The 25,002-nt window shown below is 42.5% G+C and overlaps 1 long non-coding RNA gene across 6 annotated transcripts in view; it reads left to right on the top strand.

Moving 5' to 3' along the window:
* LOC122237872 overlaps positions 1–25,002 on the top strand; it is a 179,892-nt gene that overhangs the window by 127,250 nt on the left and 27,640 nt on the right. The window contains exon 5 of one of the 6 annotated variants that reach the window (XR_006216583.1): positions 21,503–21,618. The exons of the other annotated variants lie outside the window; for them this stretch is intronic. This is a non-coding gene — a long non-coding RNA (uncharacterized LOC122237872). The remainder of the gene's footprint in view (positions 1–21,502; positions 21,619–25,002) is intronic. 6 annotated transcript variants of the gene reach the window in all.

Here is a 25,002-nt window from a genome sequence, read left to right as displayed (position 1 = left end):
TCCTAACAAAAGTCCTCAGGAAAAATCTGAACCCCTTTCAGGGATTAAATTCTGCCTAAAATCCCCACACCTTGCTCATTATTATATTTTAATAAGATATATCCAAAGATGCCTTAAGTTTCAAATGCATGAAAGCACAAATACAATAGTAATACATAGAACGGGCAGGGAGTAACATTTATTGGACATCTACTGTATGATACCCAGAAGTTGTTATTTAAACATTTTTAAAAATTTTTAAAAATTTTTTATTTTAGAGACAGGGCAAGTGGGGGAGAGGGGCAGAGGGAGGGAGGGAGGGAGAGAGAGAGAGAGAGAGAGAGAGAGAGAGAGAGAATGAGAATCCCAAGCAAGCTCCATGCTCAGCATAGAGCCTGACACAGGGCTCGATCCAGCCACCTTGGGATCATGACCTGAGCCAAAATCAAGAGTCCCACACTCAACTGACTGAGCCATCCAGGTGCCCCAGGAGTTGCTATTTAATCACAATAAGATCTAAAATAGGATTTATAGCCTCATTATAGATAAAAGGACTGGGGCTTAACAGGCTAGCATTTTGTTCAAGGCCATATGAAAATTGGAGAACAAATTTGAACCTCAGCCTGAGTTTAAAGTATGCGCTTTTTCCATTTCAGTGCTTGATTTCAGTATTAGTAAACACTCGTTGTGCAGTGTATTTTCTAACTTATCACTGACTCTAAAATAGTAGATTGTGCATTTCTTGTTTGGAGAAGTGTATTCTCCATTGTATTTTCAACCTCCAGCATAGCACATGGCAAATAGTAGGTACTTCATGCCAGTTTGTTGAATTGATTTAAATACCAACAGAACCATGTTTCTTTTGCTTTATTTATTCATTCATTAAACAAATGTTTTCTTGTAGGTAGGCACATAGATCTAGAATGGGAGTCAGATAAGTAAATAAGGAATGAACTCTACACAGTAATATAAGCTGTGATAGAGGGATGAATAAAATTTTGAGGAAACAAAAAACAGTTACCTAGATCGGCCTTATGAAGTCAGCAAAGGCTACCTGAAGCGGGGATATTTTGACATGTAATGTCAAGAAGGATGCAATGTGAAAGAAGCAAGATATTTTAAACAGAGGGGGCCATCATGTGCAAGGTTGGAAGTGAGAGAGAGCATGGCACATTCAAGAAATGTAAGTAACTCAATATGGTTGGGACATAGAATGTGAGACATGAGATGATGAGAGATGAGGGCAAGGAATGAAATAGGTGCCAGCTGTAAGATTATTGTCTTTTGAAGGCTCTCTCCCAAGGGAACCACCAGAGGTGTGTCATCAGGAGGCGGCAGCATCAGATTTTTTATTTAGAAAGAACATTCTGGCTTCTTTGTGGAAAGTGACTGGAGGGACAGGACGCGGTTTGGGAAATAATTGGCGAAATCTAGGTGAAAAATGATTGTGGTCTAAACTGAGGTAAAGAGTACGGGATTGGAGAAAGTAGGCAGATTTGAGAGATAATAAAAGTAAAATTAACAGAATTTGAAGACTGATTTGGGGAATAATGGAAAAAGAATTGATGAAGATGATTCTTGGGTTTTAGATTTGGGAAAATGGTGGGCAATAGTGACATTTCATGAGCTCTTGAGCCTATGTGAAGTGTTTTCTGCAGAAGAATATCTCCAATGAATATCATCCCAAACAATTTACTAAAACCTTAAGTTCATTATAGCTATTTCATTGAATTATTAGCCTTGTGCCCCACTCCTAGCTAATTTGCCATATCTCTTTATAACACCATCGTTTTCTGAGTCACTAAGGCTGCAGACCTCATGTTCATCATTGGTTCCTCCTCTCCTCAGCTCCCCCCTCTACTTTCAGTTAGTCACCAAGGCCTGTTAATCATCCCTGACTAATGCCTCTTGAGTCTGCCCTGTCCTGCCATTCCCACTGTCTTAACTGTAGCCTGAGCCCCTATCACTTCATGCCTGAACTATTTCCTAACTAGAATAGTTTTCCTAACTTGTCTCCATACCTCCAGTTGCTCCCCAGTGCAATCCATCTGGCACCCTACGGCCAGAATGATTTTCTTTAAATACTGCTTTCATCACCTCTTCCAGCTCAAGCGTGCTCAGCGCACTCTTCTCCAGACAGATGAGTTACTCACCATCTTCCCAGCATGTCTTATGCATTCCCACCGAGGGAACCTTTGCTTGGAATGTGACTTTCTCCTAACATTTTCTCTGCCTCCCTGAAGAGCCTTCATCCTGTTGGGCTCAGCTCCAGTCCCAACCTCCGTGAGTCTTCCGTGACCATCCACAACACTCTCCCACCTCCAAATCCTCTGGCACCCAATACACATTTTGTTGACTTTCTTGTGTTCTTCTCTGTGTAAATCTTGTAGGCTTTTTAGAGCTGAGACAATGGGTCTCTTCTCCAGCTTTGGGTGCACATGTAGTGGAGGGAGAACCAGATTCTGGTCAGCTCACAATGGCTGTTATTTCTTGATTCCACTTGTGCTTGTAGCTGGAGACAGGTTATGCCAGTTTGATGAGTGTTTGTCCATTGTCGATGGGATACCCTTGCTAGTCTAGGTCCCAGCAGGGACTTGCATTAGGTGCCAAGAGCAAGACTCTTTCTGATTCACATTCCCACACCCAGCCATTGTTCGTCAAGCATATTGCTGGCTCTAATCAGCTAGATCTGGAAAGTCTTCTATATCAGCTACTCATGGTACAGAAATCAGCTCTTGTAGAGAAACCTCCAGGAAGTACTGTTTTCAGCCTTTGTCACCAGCCCAGTTACCTCCTGTCCTCTTGGTTAGCTCCCCTTTGGGAGGCATCCAGTCCTTTTGTCCATGTCCTCTCTGGAAACCAGCATTCTCCTACCAAGGTTTATTTTGTGTCAAGATATTTCTGGCAACAGTAAGTTTCCATATCATTCTCCCCTCTTCCTAGCAAAAAAAAAAAAATCCTATTTGCCCCACATTTACAAAGATAATAGAGTAGCATATGTGATGGGGGAGGGGTGGTGAAGGGAGGGAATCACATAAGTGACCCTATACAGAACAAAAGTGATTCACCCCTCGATAAGCTTTGGTTACAACCTTATACAAAGGAGAGGCTTATTTCATTTTTAGGTGCCCGTGCCAAAAATTACTTTTTGTTTGTCTCCTCCTCATGCCCAGATCCAAACCTACTCTTCTCTGTTCTGCTCTCTGCCTAAGGAGCGTGCCTGCTACAGATGGCATCTCTAGGGCACCCTGGCCCAGGGCTTCCCTGAGTTTGGGCTAACAAATGGCACCTGCAGAACACTTCTCCCAATCTACAGCAGTCTGGCAGTGCCTTCACTGTCTGTGGGAAAAAGACTTGTGCCCATTCCATTACTCCATTGCTTTAACTCTCTAGGCTCCAGCAATGCCGCTCCTTCCCTGTGTCTTTTCAGGCTCAAGTGGTGACAGGTTTATGCTGGCACTTTCCCCTAGCGTTTCAACATCCCCTGATGGCTCCCTTAGCCTTGTTTCTTCATTAAACTCTTTGGTCAGACTCTTTTTAATGCATCATCTGTCTGCCTCATGGACCTTAATTGACACATGCCCTTTTGCAGAACGCCCAGATTAATCTTTGCCTTTATTAAGGTGGATCTGGGTATTTTTTCTCTTTCATGGCACCAAGCATGGTGACTGACCACTACAAAATCATTTGTTACCCTAATTAAGAAAGATATCAATGAGTCAGGCTCATTCTTCTGTGTGAATCCAAGGTTCCTGCTGACAAACCATGCTGCCAGACGTGACTCTTGTAAGCACCAGTATTCTGAATATTGTGAGGTAACCTTGACCCTTCACCCTGCCTGCTTCCCAACTCATGATGAAAGATTGAGACTACATCATCTTATTCACTGACAGGGCTGGCGCATGGAATAGAGGCAATAGCTTGTCTACGTCCCAGCAAAATATCTCTACCATCTTCCTATTCTCAGTTCTAGGACATCGTGAGGGATGCTCTTCTTTATGAATCTAGCTAGTTTGCCACTGTCCTAGAGGATGGCCTGACAGGAGTTATTTCAAGAGGGCTGAGACTTCAACACTACTACCTTCAGGGTGATTGAGATGATTTGTTTGCCATCCCTGTTGTGCTTAACGAGGGCAATGCTCCTTCTCAGAAGTGGAAGAGTCACTAGTCGTCTGCCATCATCAAAGAGAGACTCTAACCAGACGCCTTAGCAGAGCTTGCTGCTTTGCTGCTTACTGCAGGCCGCAGGGACTCTTGTTTTAATTATCGCTCCTCTATACAACATGTTCCCGAAAGAAATTCCAACATATTTCCAAGTTATTTTAGCTGGGTATTTTCCCTGCCAATCTTAAAATCAATGTTTCTACTCCTTGCTTCTTAGCGACTCGTCCCACTGAAAAAAGCAGAAAGATCTCAGGATATTTTCCCTCAGGACGCAGTGTAAATGTCTCCCGGGGAAGGATTTCTTCATGCACATGTAAAGCTGCAAGGTCCAGAAAGGCCGCCACATGCAAATTTGAAACAAACGTTTCCAAAGCAGAAGTCCAGCACCAGCCCTGTCACACATGCGTAAAACAAATTATCCAATGGGAGCAGTACATAAATCACTCAAGAGAGAGTGCCAAAAAATTCCACTGCATTCCTTCCAGAATCTAAAACCCAAACACGTTAGAGCTCCAAGCTTTTACCAAAAAATTCTGAAGGGAAAATGAACTGTGAATGACTATGGAGAAAGTGTAAGCAATTCATCTACCTGATGGGACCACCTGCTAATCAACGTTCACACAGTATTTTGTATCCAGCTATGAATCAAAATTCTTGAGCTAAGTTTATGGCTTGAAAAGCCAAAGAGTCCTGTCATCATCAGCACTGCTATTTACCAGTGACTGAGACAGAACCTGCATGAGTTGCCATGGTTTGTACAGGATGTTGATCTCCGTGGGTTGTGTCTGATTTGGAGGAGGAGCATTTGGGCTGGTTTCAGACACTAAGATTAATGGGGAGTGCAGTAAATCACAGTCATAGAAAAGAAGAGCCTTGGGGGAAGGGCAAATGTTTTAGTCTCTCAACCCACTGCATGCCCATGGAAGAGAGAACTCTGTGTGTGTTAGAAATGTCTAAGGTACTTGCCCTCATCTTTTTAGTAAATGTACTTTTGCAAAAGACACAGTGTTTGTGCAAAAGTTTTCTAAAAAACCTTTGTTGAGGAAGACAGGAGATAAATGATTCTTACAGCAAAATGTCTGCCCTCCCACGTGTAATCAACGGGGCCAAACCTGAGGAGCTCTACACAACTGGAAAAAGAGAAATAGGGGCGCCTGGGTGGCGCAGTCGGTTAAGCGTCCGACTTCAGCCAGGTCACGATCTCGCGGTCCGTGAGTTCGAGCCCCGCGTCAGGCTCTGGGCTGATGGCTCGGAGCCTGGAGCCTGTTTCCGATTCTGTGTCTCCCTCTCTCTCTGCCCCTCCCCCGTTCATGCTCTGTCTCTCTCTGTCCCAAAAATAAATAAAAAACGTTGAAAAAAAAAAAATTAAAAAAAAAAAAAAAAAAAAAAAAGAAAAAGAGAAATGGGTTCAGCTATAAAATCAGTGCCCTGAAATTTATTAGAGGTGCTCAGTCTTTCACTGAAGTACAAAACTTGATTCAACATATCTATGTATTAGTTTGCTGGGGCTGCTGTAACAAAATACCACAAACCAGATGGCTGAAAACAATGGATATGTGTTCTCTTATAGCCTTGGAAGCCAGAAGTGTAAAATCAAGATTTCAGTAGAGCCACGCCGGCTCTGAAACCTGTAGGGGAGTCCTTCCTTGGCTCTCTCTAGCTTCTGGTGTTTGCCAACAATCTTTGGCATTGGTTGCATTGTAGCTGCACCCCCCAGGCTCTGCCTCTGTCATCACACAACACTCACCTTGCCTGTCTCTCCTCTTCTTATAAGGATGCTGGCCATATTGGATTAGGGGCCCACCCAACTCCGGTATGACCTCATCTTCACTAATTATGTCCACAACCACTCTGTTTTGAAATAAGGTGACATTCCCAGACACTGGTAATCAGGACTTCAACATACCTTTTTTTGAGGAAGGTACAATTTGACACATAACAATTTACATATTGAAATATGGCAGGGATAAGGCTTAGAAATTAGGACATTTCTTCTGTTTCTTTTCTCCTTCCACACCTCCCTCCTTCTCTCCCTTTTCTTCTTTTCTTTTCTCTTCTTGCTTCACCATGGAATATTGGTGAGCCACGAAGAACATAGCTGGAGGAAACTAAGTTAATGTATATAAGAAAAGGCATGACAATATACAGAGAAATAAAATGCAAAATGAGAAAGGCAGCCTGTCCGTGTGATGAGGAGACCTCTAAGATGGAAACCACATACATACAGTAGAATTTTAAAGAAGGAGAACGATTTTGAAGTGTACCATTGGTGAGAGATCTAAAGATGATTTTCAGACGTTTGCCATGTTGCCAAGAGTAGCCACCCTTTACCACCATTCGAGAGCACCTTGAGGTCGTATCTATATTACACTCCATGGCTTTGGAGCCATGTCTGGGTTTCATTCAGATGTGTCACTGTGTGCAGTTGGGCCCACTGAGGGAGAAAATACAGCCCATTTTGTCCATGCTACATAAAATATGGGTCTGATGGGGATGCTTCAGCAATGGAGGCACAATAACAAAAGACAGAAAGAGGCAAATATGGGCAGTGTCCATTCAAACATAGCCCAAAGGACAAACTTGTCCAGTGGTTTTTATTATTATGGTTCCCTTGGCCAGATGCTCCCTGTAGTAGGTAACTGTGCCTTATCTTTCTTAGCTGACAATTTGCTCCTTAATATCACGCAAGGAAGCCCACTTATTCTGTGCTTGTGCTCACTAAGCCAACTTCTCACTGTGGTTTAGTTTAGTTCTTTAAGGAGAGAATGTATTAGTTGTATTGACAAAAATATCCGCATCCAGGGTTTGGTAAACTTTTTCTGTAAGCGGCGAGATTGCAGATACTTGAGGCTTTGCAGGCCATAGCGTCTCTGTTACAACTACACCGTTCTGCTGCTGTGGTGCAAAAGCAACCACAGACGATGTGAAAACCAATGGCCGTGGCTGTACTCCAATACAGCCTTTACTTACAAAAACAGGTGTCAGAGCTGGCCCACAAGTCATTGCTTATTGACCTTGCTCTAGACCATAGGACCAGAAAAAGAAATGCTTTGTTTCGTTTGTTTGTTTAGTAAAAATTTGAATTTCTCACTTACATATAAATTTTGGCTACTTGGGTTGATGTGTACGCACTCCCTTTGAGAAGCAGTTTCACTTGCCATCGTGCTGACAAATTCAAGACATTGAGTGTGTAAGAGTGAGGGTCAGATCTTTGAGCATGGCTTATTCACAAGCATATCATTACCTCATAAAAGCATCATGGCCACAGCATGTTGGTTTCTCCCCAGATAAGGATAGGATCTCATGACAGTCTCACGTTGGGATTTTTTTTTTAGTTTTGTTTTTCGTACACTGAGTGGGGCCTCAAAGTTCATCAAGACTAAATATTTGTGCAAAGGAGAACATGAATCTCAGAAATATGAACTGACTTGTTAAAACTGGAAGCTAGAAAGAACATCCAGGTTTCTCAGCCCCAGTCCCCTGGCTGTTTTACTGCTTCACAGTCAATGCTCAACATCTGTGGTCTGCTGATTTGGCCCTTGCTGCTAAAAATTATCATAAAAGCTTGAGGCCTGGGACTTAAGTCATAAGGCAGTAGTTAACCCGGTATTGATGATAATGATTAGTAAATACATGGCTGGGCACAAAGGAGCCAAGAGCACCCACAGGCTCTTAGGATTCCTTAGCACAAGGTCTTTCGAAAATGTTGAATGCCATTAAGCATTTACTGCCCAGGTATTTATCGAAACCTGTCTTGAACCTGTCCATGTTTTGGCTTTACAACTAGTTCAGATAACAAATTCCATGTGTTTACTTCTCTTCTAGACATGAAGACCTTCCTGTTACTTTAGAGCCTAGTTTTATTAAAACTGATGGTGATGTAACTGAGAGATGCCCCAGGTTGTTCACCCCAGAAAGCTCTCAGGGGAGAGCATGAGAAGGTATCATTCACAAAAGGGTCTTTGGGTGCCTTACATAGCACATTTCTTCAAAGTAACACCACTGCACGGAGATTTGCCAACATTTTTGGCCACCAAAACTTGCTAAAAAAACTTGCAGTGGGTCTTAGATAATCTTAGTAACAGATGCACTGGCCTACTAGTAGACCATTTTACTTTTCCCCACACAATTTAACATCAAATCATACACTATCTTTTTATTTCTTCTTCTTTCTTTCTTTCTTTCTTTCTTTCTTTCTTTCTTTCTTTCTTTCTTTCTTTCTTTCTTTATTATTGTTATTTTTATTTGGCTCAACCCACCCTAGAACACAAGCCTGTGAAGGCAAAGACTTGGTCTGTTTATCCCCTGACACTAAAATAGTTCCCAGGGTGCCTGGCTGGCTCAGCTGGTTAAGCTTTTGACTCTTGATTTTGGCTCAGGTCATGATCTCACAGTCGTGAGAGAGCCCTGCACTGGGCTCTGTGCTGGGCATGGAGCCTGCTTGAGACTCTCTCTTTCTCTCTCTCTGCTTCTGCCCCTCCCCTGCTCACATGCACGCTCTCTTACTGTCTCTAAAAAAAAAAAAGAAAAGTTTAAAATAGTCCTCAATGCACTGCAAGCATCCCATAAATACTTTGAATAAATTAAGCAATGTGTGAGGCACTGAAGCCAAGCCCAAGCCCCAGGTTTCCATCCAGTACCATACCTAGAATCTTTTTGGGAGCCCCTTCTAGTCTGTGGAGCAGATTTTGAGTGGCATAGAACTTTGGTCTAGAGCTCATAACATTTTATTTTATGAGGGCCTCTCAACCACCCTGTGAGGTCAGTAGGGTGCCTACTGTTATTCCCCATTTGAAGAGGAGAAAAAAGACTTGGAGAAGATAACGGATTGGTTCATAGTCACCTTGGTGGAGGACAGTAATGTTGTAGAGCTAAGACAGCTCCAAAGGTGCCACACCAGCCTTTCAAACTATTTTGACTACAACTTATAGGAAGGAGTGAATTTAATTTTTTTTAATGTTTATTTATATTTGAGGGAGAGAGAGACAGAGACAGAGGCAGAGACAGAGCGTGGGCGGGGGAAGGGCAGAGAGAGAGGGAGACAGAATCTGAAGCAGGCTCCAGGCTCCGAGTTGTCAGCATAGAGGCTGGCATGGGGCTCGAACTCACGAACCATGAGATCATGACGTGAGCCGAAGTCGGATGCTTAACTGACTGAGCCACCCAGGCACCCACAGGAAGGAGTGAATTTTGAATTCCAACCCAGAACACATACACACACACACACACACACACACCCCTAAAGCAAATGTTTTTACCAAAGAATGCCTTAATGTAATATACTCTGATATTTTTATTCTAATTAATTTAAAACAATTCTAAAAAAAATTCTAATTGCAACCACAGATTGAAAAACAGTCTTCTCTACCATCCATGTTTTCTTGCATAATTTCCCGTCTCATGTCATCTTTTCTCTCCATTTTGAAAATGAAATATGGATTGCCTTCTCCTCCTGCGGGGCTTCCCAGTCTGTACTTGAAGTCAGCCAGTCTGGGGAGCAGGACAGTCCCTCCGTGCTGGAGTCAGAGAACACGAAGCAGTCAGGACACAGGCTGAGAGGAAATTGAAAGCTTTTATGGGGGCAAGGGGGGAGAGAAAATCAAATCTGAACGCCTGGACATTTTGGGCAGGAAACGGTTAAGAGACCACTGGATGCATTGAGCTGCCAAGACCACCGCAATGTTCCTACAAAGATTAGACAGAGAACAGATGTGAAGTAACTAGAGTCCTTCAGAGTAAGATAGCGACGACATAAATTAACCTTGTCTAGGGCCTGACAAAGGGACCACGCGCTTTTTGAAGTCTTAAGAGTGAAGCCATTTTTTATGGACTCTCCAAGGTTATATACCTTCATCCAAGAGAACGAGTTTAATTAGAGCCAGTTGTTTACAGGGAAGGGAAGGGAGCCCAGTGGGGGCTATCAGGGTGACTGCATAGCAAATAAACGAGTGAGCCTGTGAAACAGCTGAGGTTTCCTTGAGTTCTCTCCAGCCGATAAGATTCCCTTCCCCCCTCGAGATTACTTTTGTCTCTTTTCCTGAAACTAGAGAAACAAAGAGGTGAAAACATTCCAGACTCCCGATCCCTCCAGTTTGGCAGGCTTTTTGGTCACAGCTGCCTCTTGTGGTGGTGAGGCTGGGGGTGATTCCACACCCAGCTGCTGGAGCCCGACCCCAGCGATGCCTCACCCAGGCGGCGGGAGCCACGGAACAGCCACCGAGGATCCAGGCCAGCCTCATCAGTGGATGTTGAACCCCCGGCTCCGAGGAAAACCTGGCAATGCAGTTTCCAAAAGAAAACTTCTCTGCTCAGGGGAGGCCCAGCTGGGGTGGATTTGAGCCAGAGATGGCTTTGTTAGGGCTGCATCCCAGAAGAGACAGGGTTCCGTGCAGCACCGACAGGGGCCTGAGGATCCAAGGCGTGCCAGGAGGTCCTGATCAAATGTCTACAAGAATCACAGAGACGGGGGTGCCTGGGTGGCTCGGTCGGTTAGGCGTCAGACTCTTGATTTCAGCTCAGGTCGTGATCTCACGGTTTGTGGGTTCGAGTCCCGCTTCGGGCTGCACTCACAGCACACAGCCTGCTTCGGATCCTCAGTCTCCCTCTCTCCCTGCCCCTCCTCTGCTTGTGCTCTCTCTCTCTCTTAAAAATAAATAAACATTAAAAAAAAAAAAAAGAAAGAATCACAAGAGGGCAGGGGCTGTGCCCGATGGGCAGCAGAGGGGATGCCAGAGTTTGGATCAGGTTCCCCTGAACATGTGGAACACATGGTCACCTGGGGAAGGAACTAGGTGATTAAGTGAGGATTAGGAGCGGGGAATGGAGGGGGGCGGTTACGAAGCCCCTTATGGAAGGCACTGGGCTTATGTGAGTGCCTGGCTGAATGTCTGGGCTGCAGGGGCCGAGAACTGGTCGGGGCAGACCCGGGTCCCAGAGCCGTGTTTCCCTTGCTGCCGGCGGCTCTCTCCCGTCTTGCACAGGCTCTCGGCCTTCACGGAGAGACACAGCTTAGCCCAGGGCAGCCCCGGGCTCCTCATAAACTGGCGGAATAGATCCAGGACAGAGAATAGAGAGGCTGACTCCTCGTTCAGGTGGGAGAGCTGTTTCCTCTTTTTCTTTCTTTCCCCCGGGGCCAACTTTACACTTGGAGCTTGGAGTGGGCGGTGTGGGCTCCAAGGACCACGGAAACAAGTCCCTCCCTAGAACACCCCTTCCACACTGCCTGAAATACCACGTATAATTTGAGTTAAACAGTGCTATTTAAACAGGAAAAGACTAGTCCCCAGAGAGATTTGAGGGGATCTTAATCATTCAAATCCTACTATTCACTTTGCTCATTTTCCTTTTAGCATGAGATTGAGGTCCCTGGAGTTGAAGGGATGGCACACTTTGGGGAGAAGGGACTGAGTTCTGGAGTAAGGGTCATTTCTGGGAAAGGCAATCTAGGACTAAAGTTGTCCACGAGGTCTTTGGTGAGTGTGTGTGTTTGTGGGGGCGGGGGGGGAGGGTGGTCAAGAAGCGGGTTTGAGGAAAGAAGGGATCTAGGAGGATCCAAAGAAATGGACAGAGAAAGGGCCGCCAGAGCTAGACTTTGCTGCAATTTTTCCTAAGGCTTATCTTGCCTTTATTTGTTCCTTCTGCTCCTAAATCCCCACCCTGAGGAGCTTTAATTTCCCTGAGTGTGAGATACTCTTGCCCAGAGCCTGAGAAGAGCCCTTTCTGCCTCCTGACCCCCAGCCTGAGTCCAGGAGAGACCCTCACCGGCCGTCCCGAGCAGACATTGAAGGGACCACTTTCAATTCCTATTGATATCTGCCCCTCGCACCTAGCTTATGAATACAGAAGGTACATAAGAATGTTTGCTCAAAGACTGTTTCCCCCAGTGAGTTGCGTGTGCATGCTCCACACTGCAGGTGGTCTGAGACTTGGTACATTCTGTTCCTTCTTCCTGCAGTGCTCTCCCTTTCCACACTATCAGCGGGTGCCCAACCCCCCCCCCCCCCACCCATCGTCCCTTAGTTCATAATGCCATGTCCTTAGCCTTTTCTGTCTTCATGTGATTTCTCTGTGTAAACACCTAGGAATACATGTATCAGTGTATTTTCATTGGTGATTCCTTTCTTAACCGTATCCACTTGACTTTGACCTTCTTGGCATCGTTTATATCTTATTTCCAGCACATAGCATAGTTCGTGGCACGTAGCAGGTCCTTAGGAACCTTCTGGTGAGTTGATTGGACCTTATATAAAATTACTTCCCAGGGACCTCATCAACATTCCCAGTAGTTTTCCAGCCTATGTATGGCCAGAGAAGTGCTTAGTGGAAGAGAGGAAAACAACACGTGGGGTGGAATATGAGTAGGTCGGTCTACTAATTTCCATTTGTCATGAAGAGCTAACTCCCCTACTCATTAAGTCAAGCTCCCTTAATTTTCCTTCTAAATACTTTCTGAACTTGGCCCCCGAAGAGGCAGGTTATTCATTTGGCATATGAAGAGCTGACATGCACTTCTGGACCTGCTGAGTAGTGAAGAATTTTCAAAATATAAAAGCGTCTATACAATGATTGCAAATAGAACCCATAAAATAAGCCCCCATCTACTTGTCTGTGATGAAGCTGTGTAGGTGGGAAGCAGACGTGCTGGGTTTTTCTTTCTAGTGGCGCAGGGAAGATGGACGGAGGACCGAAGCATGGGGCGTTCTGACTTCACAGCTGATTGTCTACCTTTGGATAGATCCAGACCCTCATTGCCAAACCTGTCTGAAAGGGCTCCTTGGTTCCCAAGAGCTGAGGTCATTGGTGGGACAATTTCTGCAGAAGAGAGAGACGTGGGTGGAAGGTAGGGTCAGAAGGCGAGTCTTGGCTTACTCAGGCATATAAATGCAGAGTGTGAAGCATGAAGTCCTCTGCCATGGTCATTCTTTACCTTTGGTTTAGGGGGAAACTAACAGGGTTTCTCTTCCATGGGACTTGAGGCCCTTCTTCCTTCCTGCCCTTCCTCCTCCTTCCTTCCCTCCGTCACCTTTTCCACCTCCTTCTCTCTCCTTCATTTTTCATTACGAACGTTTTCAAATCTACGTAAGTTAGTGAGAATGCCGTCGTAAAACCTCCGCCTCTCAGTCACCCAGATTCAATAATTATCAACATTTTGTTCAGCTCCTTGTGTGACCTTCTGATTGCAGTCTCGATTTCTTAAATCCTTTCCAGTTCTAATAAGAAAAGAGCGTGTCTTCATCTCGTTGGCTTCTGCACTAATTGTCTCTCCGTTCTGAAAAGTATGTAAGGGGTACACGTGTACTGGCACGGCAGTGGCAGGGGTGAAAGGTGAGGTGCCTGTGTGCGAGAGGCACTTCCATCCCTCTGATTTTTATCAATGTCCCAAGGCCACCCAAAGAACGATACAATCTAAGGTAAAAGTATCGTGCTTGCTGTGCAGATGGGGCTGCAAGACAAGCTCCAGGCTGCTGCTTCCAGCAGGACAATTGCTACTAACCCGCTTATAGAAACTCTGGTATTGCCACCGACAGTGGTGATATTAATGTCCAGCTTCTGGAAGCCAGATATCACGGTCACCTCAGCTTCAAGAGCCGATGTCTTTATTTTGCATTCTCTTAAGATGTCTCTTTAATTGTTGGGTGCACAAAAAAGCCTAGCTAATCTTTTGTGGTTTTTTGTTTTTTGTTTTTTTACTTTTTTCTTCTGTTTCTCCTTCTATCCCTTCCTCTCCCCTCCTTTCCTTTTCTCCTGGGCAAAGAAACTACTGTTAAACACTGACAACCTTTAAAAAGTAGGCTAAGCAATTAAAGTTCTTTAATGTATGGATAGCACTTAAAGATTGACTTTATATTTAGCCTTTGATCTCTCCAGCCATCTCCCTCGTTAAAATACCTCTGCGTAAAGCAACTTGGCATTTTTTATATCGTCTTGATAGCTCATAGTTTTGGTACATAATGTCAGTGTTCCTTAGAGAGCTGGGCTACAAGAAACATGGGTGGAAGTTATTTAAGCCATTGGAATAGTTTACCGTTTGTAACTTTTGCCAGTCCCTGGAAAAGCTTTGCATTAAAATATCACTGCGTGTGATCTTATGTCTGTTAAATGTTTTACAGTCATCATCAACTCTTTCTCAGATTGAAAACTAAGTCATAGGAGAAAAAAACAGCTTAGCTAACATTGTAATTTAGTGACTATTAAATTTAAAATCAAGTTCACAGAAAAAGGCAGGCGACGATATATATGTGATATATACACATATATGTGTGTGTATACATATATATGTATATATATATGTATATATATATAAACCAAACTCTAGGCCACAAAAGGAGCTGATACACAAGGTGGAGAAAGCCCCTCCATTAATTGAATTGAATGTTCCTAATTTCAAAATTATTGGCTTGAATTTAGGGCTTCACTTTTCATATGTTAAGGGGTAAGTTAAAGTGTGTTTACATTTCTATAACATGTGTTCTACTTTGTCTCAGCTGTGGACTTAACAGAACTTCGGAGAAGTGATGTAAGCTCTCTGGAACCTTGTTCTCATATGTTTAAAGAAAACAGACTGAAATATTTGTATCGTTCTTTTTGCTTGACATGCTGTACTTTAAAACCAGGACATTAGGCTGAGTCCGTTTTGTCAGGTGCTGATAACTCCTAACAGGGACGTGTGCATTAAAATCAAATAATTAAGTTGCCTGGAAGCTAAAAGTGTAAACATAGCTGTAAATAAGAAACATGCTTGTTTATCTCTTCTGCTGTGGCTGTTAGCTTAACCTTGAGGTATTAGTATGGATGCACCACACACAGGATTTTGGATGGCACACGTAGTGGGAATCTGGCCTGCTGCGCCTCACAAAGCAAAAGTACCCGGTGTTCAGCTCTAAAAAAAAATCTTGGGAGATTTTTTTCCTTCCTTTCAAATTAATGTTACTGAGGGGAGGTATATGATGTGCCAATTAATATGTGCGTTTTTTCAACAGTTCTGCCTTTTTTTTCCTCTTAGAGCTTTGAGGCAAAATGTCAAGTCCTCTGCAGCCAGTCACTTTTCATAACTTCCCTGTTTCTTCCAATGAGTGATATAAGCTCTGTTCTCGAGGCAGGTGCATACCAATATACCATGTGGCAGCCTCCTGTATCAGCCCTATCACCAGGCCCTCCAGGAAATGAGGCACTGTGTTTTTCTCAGGAAAAAAAAAAAAACCCACATCAGACAGAAACCCTTGCTCATTACCAAGCTGCTGATTGCCAACCATCAAGGAATTTCACCAAAGAATTAGTAGTGGGGACAGTTGGGGAATATTATCGAGCCTCATGTTAGGAACAGTCCATCACTCATTAATGTATTTTATGAATATTAACTGAGCCCTTACTTTGTGCCAAGAACTGTTTGAGGTGAAGGTCACATACAAATGAAAGAAGACAAAAATTACAAAAAATAAAACAAGCAGGAAAAGAATCAAGATGCTTTTGATGGAGCTATACAAACAGCAGGAATTTGGTGACATGGTGAGAGGCTGGCTGGCCATTTTAGAACGCTGACTGTGAGGGGCGCCTGGGTGGCTCAGTCAGTCAAGTGTCCGACTCTTGATTTCGGTGCAGGTTGAAAACACAGTTCTTGGGTTTCAGCTCTGTGTCAGGGCTCTGCACTGACAGTGGGGAGCCTGCTTGGGATTCTCTCTGTCTCCCTCTCTCTCTGCCCCTCCACCCCCAATGTAAGTAAATACACATTAAAAAAAAAAAAAAAGAAAGAAAAAGAAAGTTGGCTGGGAATGACCGAGCTGAGGAGGTTGTATTAAAATTGAGGACTGAATGTCAAGAAGGAACCAGACATGCAATGATCAGGAAGCAGAGAATTCAAGCACAGGTCATAGCAAGTGTGAAAGTCTGAAGGGAGGAAGGTGTCTGATGTGTCTGAGGAACAGAAGGGAGGTGGTGCGTTTGGAAGGAGGGAGTGTATGGCTTCATAAAGATTATGGATTATGGAGGGCTTCCCAAAGCAGGGTGAGAGGTTTGTATTTTGTTCTCACGATGGTCAAAAATAATCACAAGGTATCATTGGAATCATTGTTTATGCTTAGGGTTAGTTATGTAGGAAATGGACCATTGAGAGGAAGAGAGGAAGCAGGCCAAGTGAGAGAAAATGTTACATCTGGAAGTAAGTTCAAAGAGGACTTGCTACTGAGTTAATGTGGCAGTTTAGGAGAAAGAGAGGATGAAGGATAACTTCCAGATCTGGGGTTTGGGTAGTTGATGAAACAAACAGTGATTTGTTGTGAGGTGGGAATTGTTGTGGGGTGTGTTGCTTCTTAGACAACCAACTAGAGATATGAAGGATGTATCTAGAATCCAGAGGAGGGTCCAAAGACGTCAGTCTGGGATCGTTGCCATAGAGATTTATTTCAAGATGGCTGCATAGAAAAAGAAGGTCCAAGATGAAACCCAAGGCATTCCAAAATGTGGAGATCTACCAGTGGAGGAGGAGGGACTGAGGTAGGGGGAAAGTAAGGGGTCTGTGATCTCACCAAAGACAAGAGAAGAAACAGGATCTTTTCAAGAAAGAGGCCACTGGAAACTCAGGACATCCTGATGCCACTGGAGTTCTTACTGCCATTTCCCCATTAGCTAAATCTTAAGCTTATATCTCAGATAGAAGGTAGGTTTCTATTCCTCTTTTGCTTGTGGACCAGACCCTCCTTGACTAGTCTTCATTTTTCCATGCTAGAAGTGACAATTCATTTTCTCCAGGCTTAGGCAAGACTACTCTTGCCTTGTTTCTGGCCCTCAACCCAACCATCCCACAGCTAAAGCACCCAGCTAGTCTTTCTTTCATGGGGAGGACTTGACAGTTGAGAGGGAGAGCTCAAAGGAGGTCCCAAGTGGGGAGGAGAATGAAGACAGACAAGGGAAGAAGAGTGGGCATGTTCAGGGATCACATTCTGCTTTGGGGTAGCACCTTTTCACAGGTATCTATCTGAAGGCTGGAACCCACAAATACAATGCTCTTTCTGCTATGTCTCAAAGATAGGCACTGAAATAACTCTAAGAAGAATAAAGGAAAACTCACCATTTCTTTGGGAAAAATGAAAGTGTTCAAAGCAAACTGATTCTGCAATCCATAAGCAAGCATGAAAGGAATCAAAATAATGTCTGACAGCCAAAGAACTCGTATGCCTCACAAAAGCTAAAGGACCACGTTTTATAATCTATCTTCATTAGTTATTGTTTGCCACATAACATATTAGCCAAAAACCTCATGGCTTAATACAAGAGTGTATTATCTCACAGTTTCTGTATGTAAGAAATTCAGGAGGAGCTTAGCTAGGGAACTTTGGATCTTGGTCTATCAGGAGGGGGCAGACACAGAATCAGTCAGGACTGAGGTCATCTGAAGGCTTGATTGGGGCTGAAGAAGCCACTTCCAAGATGGCTGCCTCAATGGCTGTTGGCAGGAGGTCTACATTCCTAGCTGTGTGGCAAGGGGTCTCTACATAGGGTTACTTTAGGGTTCCCCAAAGTAGAAAGTAGTCCAAGAGACAGAACAAAAAGAGGTCGCAATGCCTTTTGTGACTTAATCTTGGAAGTCTAACACCATCATTTCACCACATTCTGTTAATTGAAAACCACTAAAATCAGCCCATATTCACGGTGAGGGGAATTAGGTTCTACCTTTTGAAGGAAAATTTTGGGAATATCTTTTTAAACTACCACACTGGCTGTCTTTAGAAATCGAAGAAGGGTGAGTTGTGATATCAGAGTAAAAAGAATTGGTGAGAAAGGATGGTTGGTCCACATTAGTCTCGTGTGAAATGATTGACTACATTTTGTTACTCATTTCATATTCCAGGAATTGGCCATCTCCATAATCAGTCAGTACTGGTTCTAAAGGAAAACACTGAAATCTCTATGCATGCCTGATATAAAATGGTTTTACACAAAGAAATAAGGTTCCTCTGTAGAATACCTATATTCAGTCACTTGGTCACATAACATGTGATGGTTGCCTTATTCAGCATTCTCTCTCAATAGCGATCAAAACATTACTTATTATTTTGGCCTTCAGGTGCAGGGAGTTGACTTAATCATACCTATCAGCTCATTGCCTTTGGTCATTTCCAACCTACATAAAGAAATTCACATTTTCCCCCTTTCTATCTCCACTCACCTATCTTTCTCCTCTGCTCTGTCAGAAGCACTCACTAACTTGCTTCATATATGTTCTTTAATATTACCAAATGATGTGTGATGCTATTTTCTATGTGTATGTATTTAACACACATAAATAAAACTGTGGTACTAAAACGAAAATAAAAGGAATTGAAATAGCCTAGGTATTTAGAATGACGTATCAGGATTCGAAACTCTAAGTCTATGTATTTTTAAGGGAATATTGAGAACAAGTGTCCATAAGAATTTATGGAGAGAAATGAGACCAAAATGGCTAATTTTGCAGCACAGAAGGCCAATCTCCCTCCTCTACTCTGGCAGCAAAAGGAGAAGCAAACAGGCCAAGGGCCATTACTGAGATGAGAAAGAATATTTTGCTTTCTGCCAGACACTGGCCTATAAGGAACTTGCAGTGTCCAGCAATATGGAGAATTAGTGGCCTGACAGGCCTAAAATATGGTCAATAGTAATAAAAGTTAGCTAGAAGAAGCCCAGAATTTGAACTCTGTAGCAAATACGCAGTTCTAATCCTTCCCTTCCCCCTCTCTTTACGATTTAAGACTTGGCAAGAGAAAGGTCACTTGACAATATTTATTAGCTCATTAACTATAAGTGTCTTTGCTGCCATGGGAGATATTTTTTATAACAATTCTATTCTGTTCTACAAACTATGCTGCAGGTGTCTCTCCATTGTGTAAATGAAATGGTGAGTGCTAGCTCTCTTTTGGCATCCAAGATCCATTACTAAGTATTATTTTTTTTTCCAGCTAGTGAAAGGGAACATGGTCAGACTGAGTCAAGCCTGGCTGACTTACATGAGGCCAACTAGGCAAATATCAGTGTTGCCAGAACATGGGCAGTTATGACTATCTTGTTTTCCCTGTTCAGAACCCCCATTCCTGAGAAAAGGGGAAGGGAACAGAATTAACATGCACCAAGTGCCAGATACTATATCAGGACTTTTACGTACAGTGTTTAATTCTCCCAACAGCTGTATTAAATCGGGAAGAAATTAAATAAGGAAGAAATCTTTGCCACTAATAAAGCAGATGAGGAAACTGAGTATCAGAAAAGTTAATTTGCTCAGTCACACAGCTGTTATGTGGGGAAGCTGGGATTCCAAACTAAGTCCATGCTTTTCAAACACGTAAACTTCTGTGTCTAAAAATATAATACAGTATCCTCAAACATTGCACAATTTCTTGTTTGCTTTCCAGAAGACTGAGCTTAAAGATTCAGTTGCAGCAATAGAATAAAATGTCATCGAACTTTTGATAGAATAAGATTTGTTTTCTTAGAATGAGGAACATTGATTCTTTAAGTAAACCAAAATGTATTTTTCTTTCTTTCTTTTTTATTTTTAGAGAGAGAGAACATGAGCAAGGGAGAGGGGCAGGGAGCTAGAGAGAGGATCTTAAGCAGACTCCATGCTCAGTGCAGAGCCCCATGTGGGACTGGATCTCATGACACTGGGATCATGACCTGAGCTGAAATCGAGAGCTGGATGCTCATCCAACTGAGCCACCCACGTGACCCCCAAATGTATTTTTCCAATTGATTGTTTTCAAACGTTAAGTCTTACCATAGCTTAGCTCTTATGTTTTTTGGGGAAAGAGGGATCTAGCCTACCAGCCTTAATTGGTAGGGATGTGATAACTCATTGACCAAGATGTACCAAAAATTCATTCATCCATTTTTTTTCCTGCATTCACACAGATTTTCCATTTTCCCCCTACTCTTGGTTTGAGTGACTCCTAATTATTCTCTAAAATGTATCTCACATGCCAACTTTTCTGAGAATATTACCTTTCTTCTCTTAGTACCATATACAATTTTCATTGTCTTGTACAGCTCACTCTGCACTTTTTAATTTATTTTTATGTATTTATTTATTTAATATAATTTATTGTTAAGTTGCCTAACATACAGTGTATACAGTGTGCTCTTGGTTTTGGGGGTAGATTCCCATGGTTCATCGCTTACATACAACACCGAGTGCTCATCGCAATAAGTGCCCTCCTCAATGCCCCTCACCTGTTTTCCCCTGTCCTTCGCCCCTCCCCCATCAACCCTCAGTTTGTTCTCTGTATTTAAGAGTCTCTTAAGGTTTGTCTCCCTCCCTCTCTGTAACTAGTTTGTCTCCCTTCCCTTCCCCCATGGTCTTCTGTTACGTTTCTCAAGTTCCACATATGTCACTCCGCATTTTTTAATTGGTTGATTTGTCCAGCAGCTGGAGTATTAATTCTTCGAATGCAGGGATTCTGCCTCACTTATCTCTGCATTCTCAATACCTAATGGCTGCCATTTAGTGCGTTCTCAAGTTAGTTATTGAATGAATTAACGAGTGAGTGAATGAACGAATGGTTAAATTAGATAATTTTTCATTAGGTACCTATGCTCTCTAATAATATTTCATATGAAGTCTAATGTTGGGTGCCACTTCTTTGGTGATATTTTTATCCAAAACCCATGGAACAATGACAACAGAGCACTGGGGGATGAACATATCAAAGACCAAATCAATTTGTCTCTCTTCTCTCTCTCCTCTCTCTGTCTCTGTCTCTGTCTCTGTCTCTCTCTCTCTCTCTGTCTCTCTCTCTCTCTCACACACACACACACACACACACACATACATACATATACCTTTTCTTAAACCAAGGGATCAGTAGAGCATCCCATTGCTTTGCTATGGGATGAAGGACTTTTGAGGTTCATTTATGTGGGTCTTATCTGGAGAGGATCTTGCCCCTACATGACATTTATCCATCAATTAGGGTCCTGGCAAACTTTTTTAAAAAAGTCTGTTTATTGGAAGAGAGATTTGCCAGCATCTGAGAATTGTCCCCTAGAGAGAGTTTATATTCTCATGAGTTGAACAGAAAGTGTTTGGTAGGAGGGCATGATTAACCATGACAGGCCAGTTGGTTAAACATTTCATCATTTTTGGCTTCAAAGTTAATGCCTACTTAAAATTAATTCAGTCATTTCAGAAGGTGAGAGTACGATATATTTAAATAAAATCATCACAGAATGTTAAAACAGAAAGTCTTTCCAGGGTTTTGAAATAACTTAATTTTACGTGATAATTAATTGAATTCTCCCCTTACCCTATTCCATTTGATTAGAATTAGAATCACTTTCTTTTTTTGTAATGAAAGCATTAAGGATCATTTATCTAACTTTTCTCTACTAATAGGGCCCCAGAAAATGATGTTTCTGCTTTCCTTTGCCCTGTCTTGATGATCAAAGAGGGTGTTAGGAGCCCAGCTGAACCGAAAGTAAAGTGGCCTGTGACTCAGAACCAGTCCTGAGGTGGGTGGGGATGGTAGCCAAGGGGAGAGGAAATGGGGTGCTAATGACATTAGGGGGAGTGGCTCTCCAGGGGAGAGCATTGATTTTACAGGTTTCGAGAGAATTTATGAGATAATTAATATCGGCAGTTGTGCACATTTTGTACAGGGAGTACTTCAGACAGCAACTAAATAGATGCCAACAGATGTGAGAGTAATAGTCCTTTGGATTTCAAATGCTGTCTATGTCTACATGAGGGGGAATCAAAAGAGTTCTCCTTGTTCAGGGGATGTTCGGTATGAACAACCGCAGTTTTATAAATTACCAGCCATTATTTTTTCCTTCAGAGCGCTCCATAGATTGCCTTTTCGAATTTTTCTTCCTTTCTGAAGCAACGTGCCTTGTAGCCAGAACGACCATATGTCCTACAATTTTGAGAGCGGTTCTGATTTAAAATAATCTCTCCTGTCGTATGCCCCCCACACATTAGATCGTGTGACCAATTTGGGGTTCAGAAAGCATGGTCACCATAGATTCAGCCATTCCAGATGAACGACTGCATTCCAGCAATCTCAGACGATTTGATCATCTGTGCTTGCTGTAGCACCCCCTCCGGCTTGGACCCCATGCACTATTGTTCCTGAGCAGAAGAAATGAGGAGAAAGAGAAGGGCATTACCCTCTCACAACACTATAGGAATACTATTCTGCGCAATTTTTAAAGTGCAGACAAAAGTAGTTTGTTGTGGTGGTGGTGGTTGTTATTGTTGTTGTTAACTTACACAATGCATATTGTAGAAAAGTTAAAAGCAATAACGTAGCTGAGCAAAGAAAGGCATCCAGTCCTGTCAATTATCCTAACCACAGTTACTTTTTAGTATTTTGATATGCATATATAAAAACATGTTTTTTATATTTGGTTTTTCTTAACCAAAAATGTGGTCCCAATATCATGTACAGTTTTCTCACCATAATTCTCAATTAGCAATGTGTCACATCTTTCTGTATCATTAAACACATATTTACATCATCCTTTTAATCACTGCCTAGTACTCTGTACACATATGCAATAAATTAATTAAAAGTCCTTTGAATGTTATTTTGATGTTTTACTCTAATATACAATACTGAGAAAGGCACGCTTTTCTTCACGTAAAATATTTGGGTGGTGATAGGGGACTTTGTCCTCTAGAAGTCTGCAGATCTTCCTGAAAGCTGCCAGGAACGATAGCTTGTTGTAATGCATGCAAGTCTGGTCCTTATATGCCCAAACACATCAGTGACACGCTAATGAATCCTACTTTAATCTTTGCTATCATTTTCCATTGGCTTCTCTTGTGTTTCTCAAAGACTCTCTGGTGTCCAGACCAACTTTCTTGATCATCTCGTTGCCATTATTTTTTTGGCTGGATGTGGCAAGCATTGCTCTGAGGTCAGTCTCTGGTTGAGTCTGTCTGGATCACATTTTCGGGTGGTGCATCACACATCATGTCTGCTCCCTGGCTCCGACCAACAAGACTTTAAAGAGATTTTTTAAAAGGCTCAGAAAGTTTCTTGGATATCAAACAGCTCTTATAAAAATAACATTTTTATGACTTAAAATGTAAATGAATCAGAAACATATGGATTAAATTTCCTTTGAAATACCCATGGGTTTAAAAACTGGAGGGAAGAGTGCTTGCAAAATGAGTTAAATTGAGTTTTGCCAAAAATAAAATGCTTGAAAAATTGTTGGGGATGTTTTGCTGATCCCTAGGTGTTCATGGGTTCTCCATTCTCTATCTGAAAAGTACTTAGATTTCAAAATTTGGGTCACTCAATAAAAGGCACTTAGGACTCATCCAATGGGCATTTGGATCTCTAGTCAAAGAAGTGATATCATAAAGTCAGTTTTTGATCGGATGTACTTGTAAGGTGCCTTACTTCTTCAGTATCTCACAGTTTCCTCCACTGGCTGTGAGCATGCGTGAAAGGTGCATCCAAGAGAACTAAGACTATGTTGGTAAGGATTGATAGTATTTATCAAACAAATCCAAATTAACACCCTTCTCTTAAGTTCCCTTTTTCTGTCCGTTCCTCCAGCTCTTCCATACTCTTCTATCTTGGGGTCAGTATCCATAGAAGCAGAGCTTAAGACAGGGATTCTGGAGTAAGTGACTTCTTGAGGAAGTGCTCTCGGGAGCAACGTGTAACGAAGTGAGGGAAACAGATGAGGCAAGGACAGAAGCGAAGCAAAGATGTGGTTTCAGCTGAAAACCAGCTTCAGCCTGATCTTAGAGGGAATGGCTTAAGGGGAATGAATAGCTTCTTAAGTTGTCTCCCCTTGCGGGCACATCCCACATCAGTCCTCGGAGAGGGGGGACATAACCCCCCCCCCCCCCCGGCAGCTGGGGGAAGGGCAGCTCCAGTCGGCTGAGGACAATTCTTGAGGGCACATGTCCAGGCAAGAGCGTAACTGTGAGTCCTAATCCACAATATCTACAGCAGTTGGGGGATAGATGCAGTGGGTCCATGAAGGGGATCTGGGCAGGGTATCAACAGTGCTACGTACGTACAGTGCACACATCCCTCTTTCTCAGAACCTTGAAGACATCTTTAATTCTTCCCTTTTCTGCTTTCCCCCTATTCAATCAAATTGTTTCCATTTTATTTTCTTGTGGTTTTTCTTGTATTTATCTTCTTTGCCTATTTCTCACTGGAGTCAATTTAGTACAGGCTTTGTTGCCTAATATCTGGATTACCTATCCATTTCCCAGCTAAATTCCCACTTTAGAATATCCCCTAACCTAGATGATCCCACACATTGCTGGATTACTATTCTCCTCCAAACACCATTTTCAAATGCTTAAGAATCAGTTGTATTTCTTAAATATCTATGAGAACATTTCTCAAAATTTTCAGAAGAAAAATACATGAAAATTGTGGTGTTCTCTTTGGAGCTCCATTAAATGCTAACATAATAACCTTAAAATAATGACTTTTTTTCTTGCTGTATCTGATATTATACTGAAGTAGATTATAATATGGAAAAATAAAGCTTGAGAAAAATAATTTGAAAAATATTGAGAGAATCTATCAATCAATCAAGCTAAAATTTTACTTAAATAAAATGATACATAAAGCACTTGGACCAGTGCCTGGTAAGAGTAAGTGCACAATAGATACAGGCTAATATCTATTAGTCTCATTACTGGTCTCTCTGGTCACACTTTTGTCATCCTCCAATAGATACTTTAAACAGGAGCAACAGTGGTTATGTTTAAGCTTCCTTGCTTATATCTCTTCCCCATGTGTTTACAGTGAAACCCAATGTTTACCTTGGCCTGTAAACTCAGTTCCAGCCACTTCCTAACACATGCTTCCAGCACATGGGCCTTCCTTCTGTTCCTTAAATGTTAACCTCTTT

This window comes from Panthera tigris, chromosome B1 (assembly GCF_018350195.1).
Source record: "Panthera tigris isolate Pti1 chromosome B1, P.tigris_Pti1_mat1.1, whole genome shotgun sequence".
Lineage (NCBI taxonomy): Eukaryota > Metazoa > Chordata > Mammalia > Carnivora > Felidae > Panthera > Panthera tigris.
Note: the sequence above shows the minus strand (reverse complement) of the source record. Positions and strands in the feature narration are given on the sequence as shown.